Below are 22,478 nucleotides of genomic sequence, written 5' to 3'. Positions count from 1 at the left end.
CGCCGTATTACTTTAAAGGGTCTGCGTTTGCTCACCCAACCTCACCAAACCTCTCAGCCCCAAGAGTGTCCACCCTTATGTCTCAATCAGCTGTGGGTCTAGATATGGTCAATCCAGGTGGCATCACAGCCCCTGAACGAATTTTGTAAGAATTTCTCTCTCTTTCACTGTCTTTGTTTCACGGGTTTTGAAAAGTAATTGATTTTTATAATGGGGTTTAGCTGCTTTTCACTGCTGTGTTTATGCCGCTTTATACCCACTTGACTCACTTACAGAGAGATATCAATACATAGGTTTTAAGAGTCTTACTAGTCAGATATATTCTTGGGCGGTGAATAGGGGGTGTTGAGTCCAGTTCACTGAGCAAGGAGTAGGTCTTGTCTATTACATATTGGGTTCATGGAACGGTATCTGAGCTAATTTGAAACCCTTGTTTTATGCATCACCCCACCTCACCTTTCCCGTTAAGCAGCCATAGACTGTTTTCTAAACATGTGATTCTGTTCTGTTTTGTAATTCAGTTCAAGGGTGGCAGATTTTACATTCCCTCTATAAGTGATATCTCATGATAAGTGTCTTTTTCTGTGTGACTTATTTCACTTAGAATCTTCATACCTAAATCCACTCATCATGCTGCTACTAGCCTTATGACATTGATTTCATGGCTGAGTGATATTTCATTGTATATAAGGACCACATCTTCTTTATCCATTCTTCTCTTTCCTGGGATATTTAAGGTGTAACGAAGTGGAGGTTCTTGTCAACAGAGTAGCCCAAAACTTTGGGGTGCCTGTGTCTTGATGATTTTTAGTTTTCCCAATTTATACGCCTATGAGTGGAAGTGCCCTATGCTCTCTAAGCTAAGTTTTTTAGATGTTTCAGGACACACCGTACACTTCTCCAGAGTGGCTGTTGGCAATTTACATCCCGCCCATCAGCATAGCAAGGCTCCCATTTCTCCATGGCCTGTCCTGCATTTCTGGTTTTGACACTTTATTCAGCATGGCCCTTTTGACCGATGGGAAGCGAGACTTCTTTGTAGCGCTGATTTGCCTTTCCAGGTTGCTTGTTGGCCAAAAAGGGCGTATGCGTTTTTTCCTGAATATATTCAGGAAAAAACGCATACGCCCTTTTTGGCCAAGGGCATCATCGTCGAGGTTTTGCCGCTTTTCCTGTGCTTTAAAGGCGATTCGAATCTACGTCCTGAAATCTGTTTCCTGCAATTCTGCCTTGCTTTCAAATCCTCTTCGTTGCTTTCCCTCAATATATTTGTGGACGAGAGTTATCATTTCTAAGTCTGCAGGTTTGTGAATTGCAGTGCCCCTGAGCTCCATTCTTCAACTCGCTTTCTTGGGAGCTGGCCTCAAAAGCGCAGGATTGCTTCAGGCCGTATTCTGGTTCCTGGCGGCAGGCTGAGCCTGTGGTTAATTCTTCTTCCTGATGGGAAAATAGAGTGACCTGTGCCTGTCCCAACACCTAGAGCTAGTCTCTCATTGGTTCCCCCTCTTCCCGTTCATCCTCAGGACAAATTGCAACCTGTACGGAACAGGAGGTTAAAGGTGCTGATTCTCCAAGGAGGGAGATTGCTAGTAAAGCGGCTGGAATGGCGAAGCGGAGCACAAGGAGATGAGAAATGAGGTGCGTTTTAGAAACCTTTCCCGATCACACGGTGTACCATCTTCGGGGTTTCTCATGCATGTTTTCAAGGTAGGACGATGCCCTTGAACCTGGAGATTTGGGACCCATGGGATGGGTACCACGCCGTATTACTTTAAAGGGTCTGCGTTTGCTCACCCAACCTCACCAAACCTCTCAGCCCCAAGAGTGTCCACCCTTATGTCTCAATCAGCTGTGGGTCTAGATATGGTCAATCCAGGTGGCATCACAGCCCCTGAACGAATTTTGTAAGAATTTCTCTCTCTTTCACTGTCTTTGTTTCACGGGTTTTGAAAAGTAATTGATTTTTATAAAGGGGTTTAGCTGCTTTTCACTCCTGTGTTTATGCCGCTTTATACCCACTTGACTCACTTACAGAGAGATATCAATACATAGGTTTTAAGAGTCTTACTAGTCAGATATATTCTTGGGCGGTGAATAGGGGGTGTTGAGTCCAGTTCACTGAGCAAGGAGTAGGTCTTGTCTCTTACATATTGGGTTTATGGAACGGTATCTGAGCTAATTTGAAACCCTTGTTTTATGCATCACCCCACCTCACCTTTCCCGTTAAGCAGCCATAGTGTGTTTTCTAAACGTGTGACTCTGTTCTGTTTTGTAATTCAGTTCAAGGGTAGCGGTTTTTACATTCCCTCTATAAGTGATATCTCATGATAAGTGTCTTTTTCTGTGTGACTTATTTCACTTAGAATCGTCATACCTAAATCCACTCATCATGCCGCTACTAGCCTTATGACATTGATTTCATGGCTGAGTGATATTCCATTGTACATAAGGACCGCAACTTCTTTATCCATTCTTCTCTTTCTTGGGATATTTAAGGTGTAACGAAGTGGAGGTTCTTGTCAACAGAGTAGCCCAAAACTTTGGGGTGCCTGTGTCTTGCTGATTTTTAGTTTTCCCAATTTATACGCCCATGAGTGGAAGTGCCCTATGCTCTCTAAGCTGAGTTTTTTAGATGTTTCAGGACACACCGTACACTTCTCCAGATTGGCTGTTGGCAATTTACATCCCGCCCATCAGCGTAGCAAGGCTCCCATTTCTCCATGGCCTGTCCTGCATTTCTGGTTTTGACACTTTATTCAGCATGGCCCTTTTGACCGATGGGAAGCGAGACTTCTTTGTAGCGCTGATTCGCCTTTCCAGGTTGCTTGGTTGGCCAAAAAGGGCGTATGCGTTTTTTCCTGAATATATTCAGGAAAAAACGCATACGCCCTTTTTGGCCAAGGGCATCATCGTCGAGGTTTTGCCGCTTTTCCTGTGCTTTGAAGGCGATTCGAATCTACCTCCTGAAATCTGTTTCCTGCAATTCTGCCTTGCTTTCAAATCCTCTTCGTTGCCTTCCCTCAATATATTTGTGGACGAGAGTTATCATTTCTAAGTCTGCAGGTTTGTGAATTGCAGTGCCCCTGAGCTCCATTCTTCAACTCGCTTTCTTGGGAGCTGGCCGCAAAAGCGCAGGATTGCTTCAGGCCCGTATTCTGGTTCCTGGCGGCAGGCTGAGCCTGTGGTTAATTCTTCTTCCTGATGGGAAAATAGAGTGACTTGTGCCTGTCCCAACACCTAGAGCTAGTGTCTCATTGGTTCCCCCTCTTCCCGTTCATCCTCAGGACAAATTGCAACCTGTACGGAACAGGAGGTTAAAGGTGCTGATTCTCCAAGGAGGGAGATTGCTAGTAAAGCGGCTGGAATGGCGAAGCGGAGCACAAGGAGATGAGAAATGAGGTGCGTTTTAGAAACCTTTCCCGATCACACGGTGTACCATCTTCGGGGTTTCTCATGCATGTTTTCAAGGTAGGACGATGCCCTTGAACCTGGAGATTTGGGACCCATGGGATGGGTACCACGCCGTATTACTTTAAAGGGTCTGCGTTTGCTCACCCAACCTCACCAAACCTCTCAGCCCCAAGAGTGTCCACCCTTATGTCTCAATCAGCTGTGGGTCTAGATATGGTCAATCCAGGTGGCATCACAGCCCCTGAACGAAGTTTGTAAGAATTTCTCTCTCTTTCACTGTCTTTGTTTCACGGGTTTTGAAAAGTAATTGATTTTTATAATGGGGTTTAGCTGCTTTTCACTGCTGTGTTTATGCCGCTTTACACCCACTTGACTCACTTACAGAGAGATATCAATACATAGGTTTTAAGAGTCTTACTAGTCAGGTATATTCTTGGGCGGTGAATAGGGGGTGTTGAGTCCAGTTCACTGAGCAAGGAGTAGGTCTTGTCTGTTACATATTGGGTTTCTGGAACGGTATCTGAGCTAATTTGAAACCCTTGTTTTATGCATCACCCCACCTCACCTTTCCCGTTAAGCAGCCATAGTGTGTTTTCTAAACGTGTGACTCTGTTCTGTTTTGTAATTCAGTTCAAGGGTAGCGGTTTTTACATTCCCTCTATAAGTGATATCTTTTGATAAGTGTCTTTTTCTGTGTGACTTATTTCACTTAGAATCGTCATACCTAAATCCACTCATCATGCCGCTACTAGCCTTATGACATTGATTTCATGGCTGAGTGATATTCCATTGTACATAAGGACCGCAACTTCTTTATCCATTCTTCTCTTTCTTGGGATATTTAAGGTGTAACGAAGTGGAGGTTCTTGTCAACAGAGTAGCCCAAAACTTTGGGGTGCCTGTGTCTTGCTGATTTTTAGTTTTCCCAATTTATACGCCCATGAGTGGAAGTGCCCTATGCTCTCTAAGCTGAGTTTTTTAGATGTTTCAGGACACACCGTACACTTCTCCAGATTGGCTGTTGGCAATTTACATCCCGCCCATCAGCGTAGCAAGGCTCCCATTTCTCCATGGCCTGTCCTGCATTTCTGGTTTTGACACTTTATTCAGCATGGCCCTTTTGACCGATGGGAAGCGAGACTTCTTTGTAGCGCTGATTCGCCTTTCCAGGTTGCTTGGTTGGCCAAAAAGGGCGTATGCGTTTTTTCCTGAATATATTCAGGAAAAAACGCATACGCCCTTTTTGGCCAAGGGCATCATCGTCGAGGTTTTGTCGCTTTTCCTGTGCTTTGAAGGCGATTCGAATCTACCTCCTGAAATCTGTTTCCTGCAATTCTGCCTTGCTTTCAAATCCTCTTCGTTGCCTTCCCTCAATATATTTGTGGACGAGAGTTATCATTTCTAAGTCTGCAGGTTTGTGAATTGCAGTGCCCCTGAGCTCCATTCTTCAACTGGCTTTCTTGGGAGCTGGCCGCAAAAGCGCAGGATTGCTTCAGGCCCGTATTCTGGTTCCTGGCGGCAGGCTGAGCCTGTGGTTAATTCTTCTTCCTGATGGGAAAATAGAGTGACTTGTGCCTGTCCCAACACCTAGAGCTAGTGTCTCATTGGTTCCCCCTCTTCCCGTTCATCCTCAGGACAAATTGCAACCTGTACGGAACAGGAGGTTAAAGGTGCTGATTCTCCAAGGAGGGAGATTGCTAGTAAAGCGGCTGGAATGGCGAAGCGGAGCACAAGGAGATGAGAAATGAGGTGCGTTTTAGAAACCTTTCCCGATCACACGGTGTACCATCTTCGGGGTTTCTCATGCATGTTTTCAAGGTAGGACGATGCCCTTGAACCTGGAGATTTGGGACCCATGGGATGGGTACCACGCCGTATTACTTTAAAGGGTCTGCGTTTGCTCACCCAACCTCACCAAACCTCTCAGCCCCAAGAGTGTCCACCCTTATGTCTCAATCAGCTGTGGGTCTAGATATGGTCAATCCAGGTGGCATCACAGCCCCTGAACGAAGTTTGTAAGAATTTCTCTCTCTTTCACTGTCTTTGTTTCACGGGTTTTGAAAAGTAATTGATTTTTATAATGGGGTTTAGCTGCTTTTCACTGCTGTGTTTATGCCGCTTTACACCCACTTGACTCACTTACAGAGAGATATCAATACATAGGTTTTAAGAGTCTTACTAGTCAGGTATATTCTTGGGCGGTGAATAGGGGGTGTTGAGTCCAGTTCACTGAGCAAGGAGTAGGTCTTGTCTATTACATATTGGGTTCATGGAACGGTATCTGAGCTAATTTGAAACCCTTGTTTTATGCATCACCCCACCTCACCTTTCCCGTTAAGCAGCCATAGTGTGTTTTCTAAACGTGTGACTCTGTTCTGTTTTGTAATTCAGTTCAAGGGTAGCGGTTTTTACATTCCCTCTATAAGTGATATCTTTTGATAAGTGTCTTTTTCTGTGTGACTTATTTCACTTAGAATCGTCATACCTAAATCCACTCATCATGCCGCTACTAGCCTTATGACATTGATTTCATGGCTGAGTGATATTCCATTGTACATAAGGACCGCAACTTCTTTATCCATTCTTCTCTTTCCTGGGATATTTAAGGTGTAACGAAGTGGAGGTTCTTGTCAACAGAGTAGCCCAAAACTTTGGGGTGCCTGTGTCTTGCTGATTTTTAGTTTTCCCAATTTATACGCCCATGAGTGGAAGTGCCCTATGCTCTCTAAGCTGAGTTTTTTAGATGTTTCAGGACACACCGTACACTTCTCCAGAGTGGCTGTTGGCAATGTACATCCCGCCCATCAGCGTAGCAAGGCTCCCATTTCTCCATGGCCTGTCCTGCATTTCTGGTTTTGACACTTTATTCAGCATGGCCCTTTTGACCGATGGGAAGCGAGACTTCTTTGTAGCGCTGATTTGCCTTTCCAGGTTGCTTGGTTGGCCAAAAAGGGCGTATGCGTTTTTTCCTGAATATATTCAGGAAAAAACGCATACGCCCTTTTTGGCCAAGGGCATCATCGTCGAGGTTTTGCCGCTTTTCCTGTGCTTTAAAGGCGATTCGAATCTACCTCCTGAAATCTGTTTCCTGCAATTCTGCCTTGCTTTCAAATCCTCTTCGTTGCCTTCCCTCAATATATTTGTGGACGAGAGTTATCATTTCTAAGTCTGCAGGTTTGTGAATTGCAGTGCCCCTGAGCTCCATTCTTCAACTCGCTTTCTTGGGAGCTGGCCGCAAAAGCGCAGGATTGCTTCAGGCCGTATTCTGGTTCCTGGCGGCAGGCTGAGCCTGTGGTTAATTCTTCTTCCTGATGGGAAAATAGAGTGACCTGTGCCTGTCCCAACACCTAGAGCTAGTCTCTCATTGGTTCCCCCTCTTCCCGTTCATCCTCAGGACCAATTGCAACCTGTACGGAACAGGAGGTTAAAGGTGCTGATTCTCCAAGGAGGGAGATTGCTAGTAAAGCGGCTGGAATGGCGAAGCGGAGCACAAGGAGATGAGAAATGAGGTGCGTTTTAGAAACCTTTCCCGATCACACGGTGTACCATCTTCGGGGTTTCTCATGCATGTTTTCAGTGTAGGACGATGCCCTTGAACCTGGAGATTTGGGACCCATGGGATGGGTACCACGCCGTATTACTTTAAAGGGTCTGCGTTTGCTCACCCAACCTCACCAAACCTCTCAGCCCCAAGAGTGTCCACCCTTATGTCTCAATCAGCTGTGGGTCTAGATATGGTCAATCCAGGTGGCATCACAGCCCCTGAACGAATTTTGTAAGAATTTCTCTCTCTTTCACTGTCTTTGTTTCACGGGTTTTGAAAAGTAATTGATTTTTATAATGGGGTTGAGCTGCTTTTCACTGCTGTGTTTATGCCGCTTTATACCCACTTGACTCACTTACAGAGAGATATCAATACATAGGTTTTAAGAGTCTTACTAGTCAGATATATTCTTGGGCGGTGAATAGGGGGTGTTGAGTCCAGTTCACTGAGCAAGGAGTAGGTCTTGTCTATTACATATTGGGTTCATGGAACGGTATCTGAGCTAATTTGAAACCCTTGTTTTATGCATCACCCCACCTCACCTTTCCCGTTAAGCAGCCATAGTCTGTTTTCTAAACATGTGATTCTGTTCTGTTTTGTAATTCAGTTCAAGGGTGGCAGATTTTACATTCCCTCTATAAGTGATATCTCATGATAAGTGTCTTTTTCTGTGTGACTTATTTCACTTAGAATCTTCATACCTAAATCCACTCATCATGCTGCTACTAGCCTTATGACATTGATTTCATGGCTGAGTGATATTTCATTGTATATAAGGACCACATCTTCTTTATCCATTCTTCTCTTTCCTGGGATATTTAAGGTGTAACGAAGTGGAGGTTCTTGTCAACAGAGTAGCCCAAAACTTTGGGGTGCCTGTGTCTTGATGATTTTTAGTTTTCCCAATTTATACGCCTATGAGTGGAAGTGCCCTATGCTCTCTAAGCTAAGTTTTTTAGATGTTTCAGGACACACCGTACACTTCTCCAGAGTGGCTGTTGGCAATTTACATCCCGCCCATCAGCGTAGCAAGGCTCCCATTTCTCCATGGCCTGTCCTGCATTTCTGGTTTTGACACTTTATTCAGCATGGCCCTTTTGACCGATGGGAAGCGAGACTTCTTTGTAGCGCTGATTTGCCTTTCCAGGTTGCTTGTTGGCCAAAAAGGGCGTATGCGTTTTTTCCTGAATATATTCAGGAAAAAACGCATACGCCCTTTTTGGCCAAGGGCATCATTGTCGAGGTTTTGCCGCTTTTCCTGTGCTTTAAAGGCGATTCGAATCTACCTCCTGAAATCTGTTTCCTGCAATTCTGCCTTGCTTTCAAATCCTCTTCGTTGCTTTCCCTCAATATATTTGTGGACGAGAGTTATCATTTCTAAGTCTGCAGGTTTCTGAATTGCAGTGCCCCTGAGCTCCATTCTTCAACTCGCTTTCTTGGGAGCTGGCCGCAAAAGCGCAGGATTGCTTCAGGCCGTATTCTAGTTCCTGGCGGCAGCCTGAGCCTGTGGTTAATTCTTCTTCCTGATGGGAAAATAGAGTGACCTGTGCCTGTCCCAACACCTAGAGCTAGTCTCTCATTGGTTCCCCCTCTTCCCGTGCATCCTCAGGACAAATTGCAACCTGTACGGAACAGGAGGATAAAGGTGCTGATTCTCCAAGGAGGGAGATTGCTAGTAAAGCGGCTGGAAAGGCGAACCGGAGCACAAGGAGATGAGAAATGAGGTGCGTTTTAGAAACCTTTCCCGATCACACGGTGTACCATCTTCGGGGTTTCTCATGCATGTTTTCAGTGTAGGACGATGCCCTTGAACCTGGAGATTTGGGACCCATGGGATGGGTACCACGCTATATTACTTTAAAGGGTTTGCGTTTGCTCACCCAACCTCACCAAACCTCTCAGCCCCAAGAGTGTCCACCCTTATGTCTCAATCAGCTGTGGGTCTAGATATGGTCAATCCAGGTGGCATCACAGCCCCTGAACGAATTTTGTAAGAATTTCTCTCTCTTTCACTGTCTTTGTTTCACGGGTTTTGAAAAGTAATTGATTTTTATAATGGGGTTTAGCTGCTTTTCACTGCTGTGTTTATGCCGCTTTATACCCACTTGACTCACTTACAGAGAGATATCAATACATAGGTTTTAAGAGTCTTACTAGTCAGATATATTCTTGGGCGGTGAATAGGGGGTGTTGAGTCCAGTTCACTGAGCAAGGAGTAGGTCTTGTCTGTTACATATTGGGTTTCTGGAACGGTATCTGAGCTAATTTGAAACCCTTGTTTTATGCATCACCCCACCTCACCTTTCCCGTTAAGCAGCCATAGTGTGTTTTCTAAACGTGTGACTCTGTTCTGTTTTGTAATTCAGTTCAAAGGTAGCGGTTTTTACATTCCCTCTATAAGTGATATCTTTTGATAAGTGTCTTTTTCTGTGTGACTTATTTCACTTAGAATCGTCATACCTAAATCCACTCATCATGCCGCTACTAGCCTTATGACATTGATTTCATGGCTGAGTGATATTCCATTGTACATAAGGACCGCAACTTCTTTATCCATTCTTCTCTTTCTTGGGATATTTAAGGTGTAACGAAGTGGAGGTTCTTGTCAACAGAGTAGCCCAAAACTTTGGGGTGCCTGTGTCTTGCTGATTTTTAGTTTTCCCAATTTATACGCCCATGAGTGGAAGTGCCCTATGCTCTCTAAGCTGAGTTTTTTAGATGTTTCAGGACACACCGTACACTTCTCCAGATTGGCTGTTGGCAATTTACATCCCGCCCATCAGCGTAGCAAGGCTCCCATTTCTCCATGGCCTGTCCTGCATTTCTGGTTTTGACACTTTATTCAGCATGGCCCTTTTGACCGATGGGAAGCGAGACTTCTTTGTAGCGCTGATTCGCCTTTCCAGGTTGCTTGGTTGGCCAAAAAGGGCGTATGCGTTTTTTCCTGAATATATTCAGGAAAAAACGCATACGCCCTTTTTGGCCAAGGGCATCATCGTCGAGGTTTTGTCGCTTTTCCTGTGCTTTGAAGGCGATTCGAATCTACCTCCTGAAATCTGTTTCCTGCAATTCTGCCTTGCTTTCAAATCCTCTTCGTTGCCTTCCCTCAATATATTTGTGGACGAGAGTTATCATTTCTAAGTCTGCAGGTTTGTGAATTGCAGTGCCCCTGAGCTCCATTCTTCAACTGGCTTTCTTGGGAGCTGGCCGCAAAAGCGCAGGATTGCTTCAGGCCCGTATTCTGGTTCCTGGCGGCAGGCTGAGCCTGTGGTTAATTCTTCTTCCTGATGGGAAAATAGAGTGACTTGTGCCTGTCCCAACACCTAGAGCTAGTGTCTCATTGGTTCCCCCTCTTCCCGTTCATCCTCAGGACAAATTGCAACCTGTACGGAACAGGAGGTTAAAGGTGCTGATTCTCCAAGGAGGGAGATTGCTAGTAAAGCGGCTGGAATGGCGAAGCGGAGCACAAGGAGATGAGAAATGAGGTGCGTTTTAGAAACCTTTCCCGATCACACGGTGTACCATCTTCGGGGTTTCTCATGCATGTTTTCAAGGTAGGACGATGCCCTTGAACCTGGAGATTTGGGACCCATGGGATGGGTACCACGCCGTATTACTTTAAAGGGTCTGCGTTTGCTCACCCAACCTCACCAAACCTCTCAGCCCCAAGAGTGTCCACCCTTATGTCTCAATCAGCTGTGGGTCTAGATATGGTCAATCCAGGTGGCATCACAGCCCCTGAACGAAGTTTGTAAGAATTTCTCTCTCTTTCACTGTCTTTGTTTCACGGGTTTTGAAAAGTAATTGATTTTTATAATGGGGTTTAGCTGCTTTTCACTGCTGTGTTTATGCCGCTTTACACCCACTTGACTCACTTACAGAGAGATATCAATACATAGGTTTTAAGAGTCTTACTAGTCAGGTATATTCTTGGGCGGTGAATAGGGGTTGTTGAGTCCAGTTCACTGAGCAAGGAGTAGGTCTTGTCTATTACATATTGGGTTCATGGAACGGTATCTGAGCTAATTTGAAACCCTTGTTTTATGCATCACCCCACCTCACCTTTCCCGTTAAGCAGCCATAGTGTGTTTTCTAAACGTGTGACTCTGTTCTGTTTTGTAATTCAGTTCAAGGGTAGCGGTTTTTACATTCCCTCTATAAGTGATATCTTTTGATAAGTGTCTTTTTCTGTGTGACTTATTTCACTTAGAATCGTCATACCTAAATCCACTCATCATGCTGCTACTAGCCTTATGACATTGATTTCATGGCTGAGTGATATTCCATTGTACATAAGGACCGCAACTTCTTTATCCATTCTTCTCTTTCCTGGGATATTTAAGGTGTAACGAAGTGGAGGTTCTTGTCAACAGAGTAGCCCAAAACTTTGGGGTGCCTGTGTCTTGCTGATTTTTAGTTTTCCCAATTTATACGCCCATGAGTGGAAGTGCCCTATGCTCTCTAAGCTGAGTTTTTTAGATGTTTCAGGACACACCGTACACTTCTCCAGAGTGGCTGTTGGCAATGTACATCCCGCCCATCAGCGTAGCAAGGCTCCCATTTCTCCATGGCCTGTCCTGCATTTCTGGTTTTGACACTTTATTCAGCATGGCCCTTTTGACCGATGGGAAGCGAGACTTCTTTGTAGCGCTGATTTGCCTTTCCAGGTTGCTTGGTTGGCCAAAAAGGGCGTATGCGTTTTTTCCTGAATATATTCAGGAAAAAACGCATACGCCCTTTTTGGCCAAGGGCATCATCGTCGAGGTTTTGCCGCTTTTCCTGTGCTTTAAAGGCGATTCGAATCTACCTCCTGAAATCTGTTTCCTGCAATTCTGCCTTGCTTTCAAATCCTCTTCGTTGCCTTCCCTCAATATATTTGTGGACGAGAGTTATCATTTCTAAGTCTGCAGGTTTGTGAATTGCAGTGCCCCTGAGCTCCATTCTTCAACTCGCTTTCTTGGGAGCTGGCCGCAAAAGCGCAGGATTGCTTCAGGCCGTATTCTGGTTCCTGGCGGCAGGCTGAGCCTGTGGTTAATTCTTCTTCCTGATGGGAAAATAGAGTGACCTGTGCCTGTCCCAACACCTAGAGCTAGTCTCTCATTGGTTCCCCCTCTTCCCGTTCATCCTCAGGACCAATTGCAACCTGTACGGAACAGGAGGTTAAAGGTGCTGATTCTCCAAGGAGGGAGATTGCTAGTAAAGCGGCTGGAATGGCGAAGCGGAGCACAAGGAGATGAGAAATGAGGTGCGTTTTAGAAACCTTTCCCGATCACACGGTGTACCATCTTCGGGGTTTCTCATGCATGTTTTCAGTGTAGGACGATGCCCTTGAACCTGGAGATTTGGGACCCATGGGATGGGTACCACGCCGTATTACTTTAAAGGGTCTGCGTTTGCTCACCCAACCTCACCAAACCTCTCAGCCCCAAGAGTGTCCACCCTTATGTCTCAATCAGCTGTGGGTCTAGATATGGTCAATCCAGGTGGCATCACAGCCCCTGAACGAATTTTGTAAGAATTTCTCTCTCTTTCACTGTCTTTGTTTCACGGGTTTTGAAAAGTAATTGATTTTTATAATGGGGTTGAGCTGCTTTTCACTGCTGTGTTTATGCCGCTTTATACCCACTTGACTCACTTACAGAGAGATATCAATACATAGGTTTTAAGAGTCTTACTAGTCAGATATATTCTTGGGCGGTGAATAGGGGGTGTTGAGTCCAGTTCACTGAGCAAGGAGTAGGTCTTGTCTATTACATATTGGGTTCATGGAACGGTATCTGAGCTAATTTGAAACCCTTGTTTTATGCATCACCCCACCTCACCTTTCCCGTTAAGCAGCCATAGTCTGTTTTCTAAACATGTGATTCTGTTCTGTTTTGTAATTCAGTTCAAGGGTGGCAGATTTTACATTCCCTCTATAAGTGATATCTCATGATAAGTGTCTTTTTCTGTGTGACTTATTTCACTTAGAATCTTCATACCTAAATCCACTCATCATGCTGCTACTAGCCTTATGACATTGATTTCATGGCTGAGTGATATTTCATTGTATATAAGGACCACATCTTCTTTATCCATTCTTCTCTTTCCTGGGATATTTAAGGTGTAACGAAGTGGAGGTTCTTGTCAACAGAGTAGCCCAAAACTTTGGGGTGCCTGTGTCTTGATGATTTTTAGTTTTCCCAATTTATACGCCTATGAGTGGAAGTGCCCTATGCTCTCTAAGCTAAGTTTTTTACATGTTTCAGGACACACCGTACACTTCTCCAGAGTGGCTGTTGGCAATTTACATCCCGCCCATCAGCGTAGCAAGGCTCCCATTTCTCCATGGCCTGTCCTGCATTTCTGGTTTTGACACTTTATTCAGCATGGCCCTTTTGACCGATGGGAAGCGAGACTTCTTTGTAGCGCTGATTTGCCTTTCCAGGTTGCTTGTTGGCCAAAAAGGGCGTATGCGTTTTTTCCTGAATATATTCAGGAAAAAACGCATACGCCCTTTTTGGCCAAGGGCATCATTGTCGAGGTTTTGCCGCTTTTCCTGTGCTTTAAAGGCGATTCGAATCTACCTCCTGAAATCTGTTTCCTGCAATTCTGCCTTGCTTTCAAATCCTCTTCGTTGCTTTCCCTCAATATATTTGTGGACGAGAGTTATCATTTCTAAGTCTGCAGGTTTCTGAATTGCAGTGCCCCTGAGCTCCATTCTTCAACTCGCTTTCTTGGGAGCTGGCCGCAAAAGCGCAGGATTGCTTCAGGCCGTATTCTAGTTCCTGGCGGCAGCCTGAGCCTGTGGTTAATTCTTCTTCCTGATGGGAAAATAGAGTGACCTGTGCCTGTCCCAACACCTAGAGCTAGTCTCTCATTGGTTCCCCCTCTTCCCGTGCATCCTCAGGACAAATTGCAACCTGTACGGAACAGGAGGATAAAGGTGCTGATTCTCCAAGGAGGGAGATTGCTAGTAAAGCGGCTGGAAAGGCGAACCGGAGCACAAGGAGATGAGAAATGAGGTGCGTTTTAGAAACCTTTCCCGATCACACGGTGTACCATCTTCGGGGTTTCTCATGCATGTTTTCAGTGTAGGACGATGCCCTTGAACCTGGAGATTTGGGACCCATGGGATGGGTACCACGCTATATTACTTTAAAGGGTTTGCGTTTGCTCACCCAACCTCACCAAACCTCTCAGCCCCAAGAGTGTCCACCCTTATGTCTCAATCAGCTGTGGGTCTAGATATGGTCAATCCAGGTGGCATCACAGCCCCTGAACGAATTTTGTAAGAATTTCTCTCTCTTTCACTGTCTTTGTTTCACGGGTTTTGAAAAGTAATTGATTTTTATAATGGGGTTTAGCTGCTTTTCACTGCTGTGTTTATGCCGCTTTATACCCACTTGACTCACTTACAGAGAGATATCAATACATAGGTTTTAAGAGTCTTACTAGTCAGATATATTCTTGGGCGGTGAATAGGGGGTGTTGAGTCCAGTTCACTGAGCAAGGAGTAGGTCTTGTCTGTTACATATTGGGTTTCTGGAACGGTATCTGAGCTAATTTGAAACCCTTGTTTTATGCATCACCCCACCTCACCTTTCCCGTTAAGCAGCCATAGTGTGTTTTCTAAACGTGTGACTCTGTTCTGTTTTGTAATTCAGTTCAAAGGTAGCGGTTTTTACATTCCCTCTATAAGTGATATCTTTTGATAAGTGTCTTTTTCTGTGTGACTTATTTCACTTAGAATCGTCATACCTAAATCCACTCATCATGCTGCTACTAGCCTTATGACATTGATTTCATGGCTGAGTGATATTCCATTGTACATAAGGACCGCAACTTCTTTATCCATTCTTCTCTTTCCTGGGATATTTAAGGTGTAACGAAGTGGAGGTTCTTGTCAACAGAGTAGCCCAAAACTTTGGGGTGCCTGTGTCTTGATGATTTTTAGTTTTCCCAATTTATACGCCCATGAGTGGAAGTGCCCTATGGTCTCTAAGCTGAGTTTTTTAGATGTTTCAGGACACACCGTACACTTCTCCAGAGTGGCTGTTGGCAATGTACATCCCGCCCATCAGCGTAGCAAGGCTCCCATTTCTCCATGGCCTGTCCTGCATTTCTGGTTTTGACACTTTATTCAGCATGGCCCTTTTGACCGATGGGAAGCGAGACTTCTTTGTAGCGCTGATTTGCCTTTCCAGGTTGCTTGGTTGGCCAAAAAGGGCGTATGCGTTTTTTCCTGAATATATTCAGGAAAAAACGCATACGCCCTTTTTGGCCAAGGGCATCATCGTCGAGGTTTTGCCGCTTTTCCTGTGCTTTAAAGGCGATTCGAATCTACCTCCTGAAATCTGTTTCCTGCAATTCTGCCTTGCTTTCAAATCCTCTTCGTTGCCTTCCCTCAATATATTTGTGGACGAGAGTTATCATTTCTAAGTCTGCAGGTTTGTGAATTGCAGTGCCCCTGAGCTCCATTCTTCAACTCGCTTTCTTGGGAGCTGGCCGCAAAAGCGCAGGATTGCTTCAGGCCGTATTCTGGTTCCTGGCGGCAGGCTGAGCCTGTGGTTAATTCTTCTTCCTGATGGGAAAATAGAGTGACCTGTGCCTGTCCCAACACCTAGAGCTAGTCTCTCATTGGTTCCCCCTCTTCCCGTTCATCCTCAGGACCAATTGCAACCTGTACGGAACAGGAGGTTAAAGGTGCTGATTCTCCAAGGAGGGAGATTGCTAGTAAAGCGGCTGGAATGGCGAAGCGGAGCACAAGGAGATGAGAAATGAGGTGCGTTTTAGAAACCTTTCCCGATCACACGGTGTACCATCTTCGGGGTTTCTCATGCATGTTTTCAGTGTAGGACGATGCCCTTGAACCTGGAGATTTGGGACCCATGGGATGGGTACCACGCCGTATTACTTTAAAGGGTCTGCGTTTGCTCACCCAACCTCACCAAACCTCTCAGCCCCAAGAGTGTCCACCCTTATGTCTCAATCAGCTGTGGGTCTAGATATGGTCAATCCAGGTGGCATCACAGCCCCTGAACGAATTTTGTAAGAATTTCTCTCTCTTTCACTGTCTTTGTTTCACGGGTTTTGAAAAGTAATTGATTTTTATAATGGGGTTGAGCTGCTTTTCACTGCTGTGTTTATGCCGCTTTATACCCACTTGACTCACTTACAGAGAGATATCAATACATAGGTTTTAAGAGTCTTACTAGTCAGATATATTCTTGGGCGGTGAATAGGGGGTGTTGAGTCCAGTTCACTGAGCAAGGAGTAGGTCTTGTCTATTACATATTGGGTTCATGGAACGGTATCTGAGCTAATTTGAAACCCTTGTTTTATGCATCACCCCACCTCACCTTTCCCGTTAAGCAGCCATAGTCTGTTTTCTAAACATGTGATTCTGTTCTGTTTTGTAATTCAGTTCAAGGGTGGCAGATTTTACATTCCCTCTATAAGTGATATCTCATGATAAGTGTCTTTTTCTGTGTGACTTATTTCACTTAGAATCTTCATACCTAAATCCACTCATCATGCTGCTACTAGCCTTATGACATTGATTTCATGGCTGAGTGATATTTCATTGTATATAAGGACCACATCTTCTTTATCCATTCTTCTCTTTCCTGGGATATTTAAGGTGTAACGAAGTGGAGGTTCTTGTCAACAGAGTAGCCCAAAACTTTGGGGTGCCTGTGTCTTGATGATTTTTAGTTTTCCCAATTTATACGCCTATGAGTGGAAGTGCCCTATGCTCTCTAAGCTAAGTTTTTTAGATGTTTCAGGACACACCGTACACTTCTCCAGAGTGGCTGTTGGCAATTTACATCCCGCCTATCAGCGTAGCAAGGCTCCCATTTCTCCATGGCCTGTCCTGCATTTCTGGTTTTGACACTTTATTCAGCATGGCCCTTTTGACCGATGGGAAGCGAGACTTCTTTGTAGCGCTGATTTGCCTTTCCAGGTTGCTTGTTGGCCAAAAAGGGCGTATGCGTTTTTTCCTGAATATATTCAGGAAAAAACGCATACGCCCTTTTTGGCCAAGGGCATCATTGTCGAGGTTTTGCCGCTTTTCCTGTGCTTTAAAGGCGATTCGAATCTACCTCCTGAAATCTGTTTCCTGCAATTCTGCCTTGCTTTCAAATCCTCTTCGTTGCTTTCCCTCAATATATTTGTGGACGAGAGTTATCATTTCTAAGTCTGCAGGTTTCTGAATTGCAGTGCCCCTGAGCTCCATTCTTCAACTCGCTTTCTTGGGAGCTGGCCGCAAAAGCGCAGGATTGCTTCAGGCCGTATTCTAGTTCCTGGCGGCAGCCTGAGCCTGTGGTTAATTCTTCTTCCTGATGGGAAAATAGAGTGACCTGTGCCTGTCCCAACACCTAGAGCTAGTCTCTCATTGGTTCCCCCTCTTCCCGTGCATCCTCAGGACAAATTGCAACCTGTACGGAACAGGAGGATAAAGGTGCTGATTCTCCAAGGAGGGAGATTGCTAGTAAAGCGGCTGGAAAGGCGAACCGGAGCACAAGGAGATGAGAAATGAGGTGCGTTTTAGAAACCTTTCCCGATCACACGGTGTACCATCTTCGGGGTTTCTCATGCATGTTTTCAGTGTAGGACGATGCCCTTGAACCTGGAGATTTGGGACCCATGGGATGGGTACCACGCTATATTACTTTAAAGGGTTTGCGTTTGCTCACCCAACCTCACCAAACCTCTCAGCCCCAAGAGTGTCCACCCTTATGTCTCAATCAGCTGTGGGTCTAGATATGGTCAATCCAGGTGGCATCACAGCCCCTGAACGAATTTTGTAAGAATTTCTCTCTCTTTCACTGTCTTTGTTTCACGGGTTTTGAAAAGTAATTGATTTTTATAATGGGGTTTAGCTGCTTTTCACTGCTGTGTTTATGCCGCTTTATACCCACTTGACTCACTTACAGAGAGATATCAATACATAGGTTTTAAGAGTCTTACTAGTCAGATATATTCTTGGGCGGTGAATAGGGGGTGTTGAGTCCAGTTCACTGAGCAAGGAGTAGGTCTTGTCTGTTACATATTGGGTTTCTGGAACGGTATCTGAGCTAATTTGAAACCCTTGTTTTATGCATCACCCCACCTCACCTTTCCCGTTAAGCAGCCATAGTGTGTTTTCTAAACGTGTGACTCTGTTCTGTTTTGTAATTCAGTTCAAAGGTAGCGGTTTTTACATTCCCTCTATAAGTGATATCTTTTGATAAGTGTCTTTTTCTGTGTGACTTATTTCACTTAGAATCGTCATACCTAAATCCACTCATCATGCTGCTACTAGCCTTATGACATTGATTTCATGGCTGAGTGATATTCCATTGTACATAAGGACCGCAACTTCTTTATCCATTCTTCTCTTTCCTGGGATATTTAAGGTGTAACGAAGTGGAGGTTCTTGTCAACAGAGTAGCCCAAAACTTTGGGGTGCCTGTGTCTTGCTGATTTTTAGTTTTCCCAATTTATACGCCCATGAGTGGAAGTGCCCTATGGTCTCTAAGCTGAGTTTTTTAGATGTTTCAGGACACACCGTACACTTCTCCAGAGTGGCTGTTGGCAATGTACATCCCGCCCATCAGCGTAGCAAGGCTCCCATTTCTCCATGGCCTGTCCTGCATTTCTGGTTTTGACACTTTATTCAGCATGGCCCTTTTAACCGATGGGAAGCGAGACTTCTTTGTAGCGCTGATTTGCCTTTCCAGGTTGCTTGGTTGGCCAAAAAGGGCGTATGCGTTTTTTCCTGAATATATTCAGGAAAAAACGCATACGCCCTTTTTGGCCAAGGGCATCATCGTCGAGGTTTTGCCGCTTTTCCTGTGCTTTAAAGGCGATTCGAATCTACCTCCTGAAATCTGTTTCCTGCAATTCTGCCTTGCTTTCAAATCCTCTTCGTTGCCTTCCCTCAATATATTTGTGGACGAGAGTTATCATTTCTAAGTCTGCAGGTTTGTGAATTGCAGTGCCCCTGAGCTCCATTCTTCAACTCGCTTTCTTGGGAGCTGGCCGCAAAAGCGCAGGATTGCTTCAGGCCGTATTCTGGTTCCTGGCGGCAGGCTGAGCCTGTGGTTAATTCTTCTTCCTGATGGGAAAATAGAGTGACCTGTGCCTGTCCCAACACCTAGAGCTAGTCTCTCATTGGTTCCCCCTCTTCCCGTTCATCCTCAGGACCAATTGCAACCTGTACGGAACAGGAGGTTAAAGGTGCTGATTCTCCAAGGAGGGAGATTGCTAGTAAAGCGGCTGGAATGGCAAAGCGGAGCACAAGGAGATGAGAAATGAGGTGCGTTTTAGAAACCTTTCCCGATCACACGGTGTACCATCTTCGGGGTTTCTCATGCATGTTTTCAGTGTAGGACGATGCCCTTGAACCTGGAGATTTGGGACCCATGGGATGGGTACCACGCCGTATTACTTTAAAGGGTCTGCGTTTGCTCACCCAACCTCACCAAACCTCTCAGCCCCAAGAGTGTCCACCCTTATGTCTCAATCAGCTGTGGGTCTAGATATGGTCAATCCAGGTGGCATCACAGCCCCTGAACGAATTTTGTAAGAATTTCTCTCTCTTTCACTGTCTTTGTTTCACGGGTTTTGAAAAGTAATTGATTTTTATAATGGGGTTGAGCTGCTTTTCACTGCTGTGTTTATGCCGCTTTATACCCACTTGACTCACTTACAGAGAGATATCAATACATAGGTTTTAAGAGTCTTACTAGTCAGATATATTCTTGGGCGGTGAATAGGGGGTGTTGAGTCCAGTTCACTGAGCAAGGAGTAGGTCTTGTCTATTACATATTGGGTTCATGGAACGGTATCTGAGCTAATTTGAAACCCTTGTTTTATGCATCACCCCACCTCACCTTTCCCGTTAAGCAGCCATAGACTGTTTTCTAAACATGTGATTCTGTTCTGTTTTGTAATTCAGTTCAAGGGTGGCAGATTTTACATTCCCTCTATAAGTGATATCTCATGATAAGTGTCTTTTTCTGTGTGACTTATTTCACTTAGAATCTTCATACCTAAATCCACTCATCATGCTGCTACTAGCCTTATGACATTGATTTCATGGCTGAGTGATATTTCATTGTATATAAGGACCACATCTTCTTTATCCATTCTTCTCTTTCCTGGGATATTTAAGGTGTAACGAAGTGGAGGTTCTTGTCAACAGAGTAGCCCAAAACTTTGGGGTGCCTGTGTCTTGCTGATTTTTAGTTTTCCCAATTTATACGCCCATGAGTGGAAGTGCCCTATGCTCTCTAAGCTAAGTTTTTTAGATGTTTCAGGACACACCGTACACTTCTCCAGAGTGGCTGTTGGCAATTTACATCCCGCCCATCAGCGTAGCAAGGCTCCCATTTCTCCATGGCCTGTCCTGCATTTCTGGTTTTGACACTTTATTCAGCATGGCCCTTTTGACCGATGGGAAGCGAGACTTCTTTGTAGCGCTGATTTGCCTTTCCAGGTTGCTTGTTGGCCAAAAAGGGCGTATGCGTTTTTTCCTGAATATATTCAGGAAAAAACGCATACGCCCTTTTTGGCCAAGGGCATCATTGTCGAGGTTTTGCCGCTTTTCCTGTGCTTTAAAGGCGATTCGAATCTACCTCCTGAAATCTGTTTCCTGCAATTCTGCCTTGCTTTCAAATCCTCTTCGTTGCTTTCCCTCAATATATTTGTGGACGAGAGTTATCATTTCTAAGTCTGCAGGTTTGTGAATTGCAGTGCCCCTGAGCTCCATTCTTCAACTCGCTTTCTTGGGAGCTGGCCTCAAAAGCGCAGGATTGCTTCAGGCCGTATTCTGGTTCCTGGCGGCAGGCTGAGCCTGTGGTTAATTCTTCTTCCTGATGGGAAAATAGAGTGACCTGTGCCTGTCCCAACACCTAGAGCTAGTCTCTCATTGGTTCCCCCTCTTCCCGTTCATCCTCAGGACAAATTGCAACCTGTACGGAACAGGAGGTTAAAGGTGCTGATTCTCCAAGGAGGGAGATTGCTAGTAAAGCGGCTGGAATGGCGAAGCGGAGCACAAGGAGATGAGAAATGAGGTGCGTTTTAGAAACCTTTCCCGATCACACGGTGTACCATCTTCGGGGTTTCTCATGCATGTTTTCAGTGTAGGACGATGCCCTTGAACCTGGAGATTTGGGACCCATGGGATGGGTACCACGCCGTATTACTTTAAAGGGTCTGCGTTTGCTCACCCAACCTCACCAAACCTCTCAGCCCCAAGAGTGTCCACCCTTATGTCTCAATCAGCTGTGGGTCTAGATATGGTCAATCCAGGTGGCATCACAGCCCCTGAACGAATTTTGTAAGAATTTCTCTCTCTTTCACTGTCTTTGTTTCACGGGTTTTGAAAAGTAATTGATTTTTATAATGGGGTTTAGCTGCTTTTCACTGCTGTGTTTATGCCGCTTTATACCCACTTGACTCACTTACAGAGAGATATCAATACATAGGTTTTAAGAGTCTTACTAGTCAGATATATTCTTGGGCGGTGAATAGGGGGTGTTGAGTCCAGTTCACTGAGCAAGGAGTAGGTCTTGTCTATTACATATTGGGTTCATGGAACGGTATCTGAGCTAATTTGAAACCCTTGTTTTATGCATCACCCCACCTCACCTTTCCCGTTAAGCAGCCATAGACTGTTTTCTAAACATGTGATTCTGTTCTGTTTTGTAATTCAGTTCAAGGGTGGCAGATTTTACATTCCCTCTATAAGTGATATCTCATGATAAGTGTCTTTTTCTGTGTGACTTATTTCACTTAGAATCTTCATACCTAAATCCACTCATCATGCTGCTACTAGCCTTATGACATTGATTTCATGGCTGAGTGATATTTCATTGTATATAAGGACCACATCTTCTTTATCCATTCTTCTCTTTCCTGGGATATTTAAGGTGTAACGAAGTGGAGGTTCTTGTCAACAGAGTAGCCCAAAACTTTGGGGTGCCTGTGTCTTGCTGATTTTTAGTTTTCCCAATTTATACGCCTATGAGTGGAAGTGCCCTATGCTCTCTAAGCTAAGTTTTTTAGATGTTTCAGGACACACCGTACACTTCTCCAGAGTGGCTGTTGGCAATTTACATCCCGCCCATCAGCGTAGCAAGGCTCCCATTTCTCCATGGCCTGTCCTGCATTTCTGGTTTTGACACTTTATTCAGCATGGCCCTTTTGACCGATGGGAAGCGAGACTTCTTTGTAGCGCTGATTTGCCTTTCCAGGTTGCTTGTTGGCCAAAAAGGGCGTATGCGTTTTTTCCTGAATATATTCAGGAAAAAACGCATACGCCCTTTTTGGCCAAGGGCATCATTGTCGAGGTTTTGCCGCTTTTCCTGTGCTTTAAAGGCGATTCGAATCTACGTCCTGAAATCTGTTTCCTGCAATTCTGCCTTGCTTTCAAATCCTCTTCGTTGCTTTCCCTCAATATATTTGTGGACGAGAGTTATCATTTCTAAGTCTGCAGGTTTGTGAATTGCAGTGCCCCTGAGCTCCATTCTTCAACTCGCTTTCTTGGGAGCTG

This window comes from Balaenoptera borealis (assembly GCF_965194805.1).
Source record: "Balaenoptera borealis genome assembly, chromosome: 9".
NCBI classification, from domain to species: Eukaryota; Metazoa; Chordata; class Mammalia; order Artiodactyla; family Balaenopteridae; genus Balaenoptera; species Balaenoptera borealis.
Note: the sequence above shows the minus strand (reverse complement) of the source record.